The sequence below is a fragment of the Equus przewalskii genome, chromosome 4 (assembly GCF_037783145.1).
Source record: "Equus przewalskii isolate Varuska chromosome 4, EquPr2, whole genome shotgun sequence".
Lineage (NCBI taxonomy): Eukaryota > Metazoa > Chordata > Mammalia > Perissodactyla > Equidae > Equus > Equus przewalskii.
The window spans coordinates 98,279,093-98,284,189 of NC_091834.1; the positions used below are offsets into that span (position 1 = coordinate 98,279,093).

Consider the following 5,097-nt stretch of genomic DNA (forward strand, 5'->3'; position numbering starts at 1 on the left):
CCTCTCAAGGATCTCTGGCACCTTTCTCAAAGATCAATTGACCATATATGTGTGTATTTATTTCTAGCTTCTCTATACTATTTCATCGGTCTCTATGTCCATTTTTACGCCAGTGCCATACTGTTTTAATTACTATAGTTTTGCAATATATTTTTAAGTCAGGAAGTGTGATGCTTCTAGCTTTGTTCTTCTTTCTCAAGATTGTTTTGGCTGTCTGTGGTCTTTTGTGGTGGTCCCACATCAATTGTTTTTTCTATTTCTATAAAAATGCCATTAGAATTTTGATAGATTTGCACTGAATTTGCAGATTGATTTGAGTAGTCTGGTCATTTTAACAATATCAACTCTTCCAATAGATAAAGACAGGCTGCCATTCCATTTGTTTGTCTCTTCTTTAATTTCTTTCATCAATCTTTTGTACTTTTCAGTGTAAAAGTGTTTTGCCTGCTTAGCAAAGTTTATCCTTAAGTATTTTATTATTTTTAGTTCAATACTAAATGGGAAAAGGGTCAATTCACCAGGAAGATAAACAATTATAAATATCTATGCACCTAATGTCACAGTGATTGCCCACTGTCTGGTAATTTGACTATTACCATGCAATGTCGGATAAAGAGATACTCTAAGACTTTTTTACTAGATTAATAGGAAATGTGATAGGACAGGGTATTAGAAAAAGAAGCAAGGTACTTCAATGTTGTTCTCATTTTATGAATTGTAAGCAACACCATGAAAATATTCTTGTATAGGAAATTATATCTTTTAAAAGAATAACTTGACAATACTTTATTAATACACCCTGATCTTCCTTCTTGCCTATGTTCTAGATCCCACTGTGTTAAATCAGTTCTTTATCTTGCTCCAACTCCAAGAGGTTCAATTATTATACATTGTTAAAAACTTTACGTTGCAAACTTGTTAGAGGCCTGGAAACCTTTGGCTTTAAACAAAGCCATGGAGAACAAGTGCCTGCGAAAGAGTAAGAATGGAATTTCCAGGTTGAACAATGAACACACTGAGTACTTCACAGAGAGGATGAAAAGGCATGAGAAGGGACAGGAAGGAACTACCTAAATATATATTTAAGATAAATTACCAATAGGATGCGAGGATTTGGAGAAAAATGGGAAGAGTAATTTAAAGCTAGAGGACAAATTGAATGGATTTAAGGATTTAATGAATGCCTGTGATTTAGGTTAAGAAGTGATTTAGATAAGAATGGATGCTAGATATAAAGAACTCTGTGAATTATAGAAGCTGGTTTCTAATTCTGTGATCTTTAAACAGAGCTATCTTTAAAATCTTTTGCTGTTGGTCTAGTTAATAACATGGGAGCCAACGTTAAGGCAGCTATTTTCAATGTATCTGATTTAAACACGTGGGACACCAGGTTACTACACACCCGTGTAAAGTAATCATATGGATACATTTTAAACTGCCTCTCAGCCTTTCACATTTCTGTTTTCACACTTCTCTGTTTTTATCCATCCACCTGTCATATGATCTTGTTTCAACCCAATGAATCTTTTTGAGCCTAGAAAGTTGATTGATTTGAGCATGTCTAAACCAACGCAATGTCAAAAAGGAGAGAGCGGGTGCAAGACACACTATGAGCTACCAGAGGTTAAAAAAGAAGAGGAAAGAGGAAGCAATAAATGAATGAGAAACTGAGGGGAGAAAGGAGAGAAGGAAGAAAAAAAGAAGGGGAAAAAACAAGAGAAAACAAAAACTATGTACTGTAAAAAACAAACGTTAAATTTTATTATAGCCATTTCTAAGACTTTGATTTAAATCTCAAAGTTGTAGACCCTAATTAGATTCCATAACATTCCAAGGCAAGGTTTTTACCTTTTACACCTAGTGTAGTATTTGCAACTATTAAAATGTAAATAGTTGTTGGCTAATTAATCATGCACATCTAGTCCTACTTGGAATAAATGGTGGCATAACTCTAGTTAGTGCTGGTTTACATTTATTCCTGATTTGGTCATATTTTAAAAAGTGAATTTTATGAAATTATGACTTTCAGTGTGGTCTTCTGGGCGTTAGAGCTGAAACTTGCAACAAAATCTAATGTACCTTTTACAACTAGCTGTTGGTTTATTTTATTTTTCCTTTTCAAAACTTGACCCAAACCCTCTTTCCCAGAGGCACTCTGGTTGGTTCTGGCCTTTTGTCATAGAATTCTCTTTATTTGTTCTATCACAAAAATGAAAGGTTATCCCACAGGAAGTGGAAATTTTATGACAGAAGCAAGTTGGGATGGGGGCTGGGTATCTCCTTCCTTTCAAGTCAACCCTCGTCACAAGTCTGTTATTTGGGGTACTTTGAGCTCCATTATTAATCAAAACAAGACTTTTATTCTCAGCGATATTTGGTAACCATGACAGTAATTTTGGTTGCTATGCGATCTACAGGCTAAAACTTACTGCTAGGACTGAAAAGTGTTTGAAGAAATGAGCAAATGTGTGTTGCTAAAACCAGAAAACAAGAATTGGCCAAACTCTCCTTAAGTGTTCTTTGCTAACCACGGCCTGCTTTTTCTTTCATTGCTCTCTGGTTGCTTCTGGGATAAACTTTATCTCATTTTGAAAATCAAATATTAGGAATAAATGGAAATGAATATCACTCCTCAAGGATGGACTGGTTTAACCAAAATTCTTCTTAGATTTCTACCTCCACAAAGACTAAAAAGCAATGTTGGAATCCTTCAGATAAATCTTTCAATCATCACGACTTAGAAATAGGTAAATGTTAATGATGAGCCTGAAGCAAAAAAAAAAAAACAAGAAACAGGCAATGTCAGGGGTCTTTTACTTCACTCTGTAAGCTCGATTCGCTGTCTCTGCAGTTGTTGCCAGTGCCTGAGGTAGGGCTCCAGATGCCGCACAGCAGGAGCATCCTCTGGTCTCCAGTGAATATTTTGCATATGCCTTCTAATGTAGAGAATATCCCTCCCTGATTCACTCAGATGCCTCAGAGTCCAGCAGAATGGAAAGCAGACAAAATAGTGCCAGGACTCTCTCTCTCTCAACATCCTGTATTAAGGAAGCAAGTTTGTTTGCTGTACCAGGACTTTCCTGATCCTGAGTCACTCACTTGTTGCTCAATCTTTCCAAAGAAGATAGCCAAATAGAGGGTCTACCTAGGAACCATTTTCCTGCTAGTCAATCTTTGTTGCTTTTTTTCATAAATTTATCAGTGGGGAAAATAGAACGGCTTATAAGAAGTTCTCAAAGGGATATGTTGGACCCCAATTTCTCTCTATCAAGTCTCACAGGCAACAATTGATGCTAGCCTCTCAATAGTGCGGTCTATACTCCTGATGTTTGACGAGAAAATGTAAACACTGTATTGGATAATGCAGGCTGCATGCTGGCATATCGTAGATGAAGAGCAAAACCATGGTGGGGAAAGTTTTCGTGGAAGAGATAGGATTTGAACTGGGCCTCTTATGATATTTTAGATTTTAATAAACTACGGATGCTACCGAAGACATAGAAAATGGGTGGTTTTCAATGAAAGATGATAATTTTAGATTTTGACATACTACTTTAGGTATTGATCATATTTCTTTTTGAAGAAATAGCCAATAAAGTAGTTGGAAATAAGAAACTAGAATGCTACTGTGTGGGTCTCATAATTTTTAATTATAATCATTCAGTGAAACAAATGAACAAACTGTTTAAAAAGGTGAAATGTCAGAATGTGGTCAAATAAAAAGTCACAGTATATTGAATATTGAAATTCAGCAAAAATTAGTAAACTGAGGAATTTAAGAACTCGTAATGAATAAATATTGTTATTTGGGTACAAACACTTCCATAGAATCATGGATTCTATTCCTTCCTGCCTTCAGAATCTCAAGCAATTTCCTTTCATTGGCAAACTTTAACATTAAGGAAAAGGGATTCTGAGAAATACAGTGTCCAGCTTCCCCTTGGCACTGTCCCTGTGTGTCCCTAATGAGAACATTTCTTCTTAGGGAAGTAAGACCTCTAAACCATCAGAGACCAAAATTGTATTTCACTAGGTTTAACAACAAGAGAAATGACTCCTGAAGACTACACTTTCAGGGATCATTTCTATAGTTGTTACTAGAGATGTTTCTCTGAACATGAAGAGATTCTATTCCTTGAATCCTGGACCCATAAATTCTAGCCAGGGGAGAAATAGAAGCACTTATTGTCGTAAATGACTCACAAATAAACTTCTGCCTATAGGGTATACCTGAGATACTTGCAAGGTGTTCTAACTGAGGTTTCAGAAGCCCATTTCACCACTCTTTGAGGCCACTAGCCATTCCACCATTCTATTGGGCAGGGAATGGGGTATATGGTAGGAAACATGAATGGGCATGGGCCAATTGTTTCACTTCATTTGCTCTAAAATTATTTCCTTGTTCAGAAGAAATACTGTGGAAAATTTCCTGGCAGTGAGTAAAGCAATCTCCAAAATCATGAATGGTGTTTGGAAGGATCATTATTGGCATTGAAGGCGATTCCATCTCCAGAATAAGCATCTATTCCAAAAAGAACAAATTGCTTCCCCTTCTGTGATGGAAGTGATTGAATGCATTTAAATTGTCACCAGGTGGCTGGCTTGTTCATTTGGGAAGTATTACCATATTGGTGGTTCAGTGTCACTTTCTGTTGTTGACATGTTGGGTACTCACCAAAAGTAATAGGCATATTATCCATAGTGAGTAGAAGCTCATGTTGTTGAGTCAATGCATAACCCCCATGCCTCCTTCCACAGCTACTGGCTTCATCAGCCCTTTTCAGCAATGACTGGAATGGCTGGGTAAAGAGATCCACTGGCATCCTCATAATGGGCCATCTTGTCCACATGATTATTAAGAGCCTTGTCTGCTGTGCTTGCCATCTGGTGGACATTTACACAAGACAAAATTATCCTCACACTTTGCGCCCATTTCATGAGAGCTGCCCCAAGCCGCTTCATCACCAATTTTCCAATATTTTTCTTCTAAGTCCATGACAGCTCAGCCAAATCATTAGCCATTGCTCAAAAATCAGGGTGGATCTGATGTTTCTCTACTCCTTTTTCCCAGTGAAGCAACCAGGAATACTCCTTCAA

General features: G+C 36.9%; 1 pseudogene; it reads left to right on the plus strand.

Annotated features, from left to right (window-relative positions):
- The first annotated feature begins 4,060 nt into the window (after nt 1-4,060).
- LOC139083139 (small nucleolar RNA U3) lies at nt 4,061-4,169 on the plus strand (annotated as a pseudogene).
- Nucleotides 4,170-5,097: the final 928 nt, after the last annotated feature.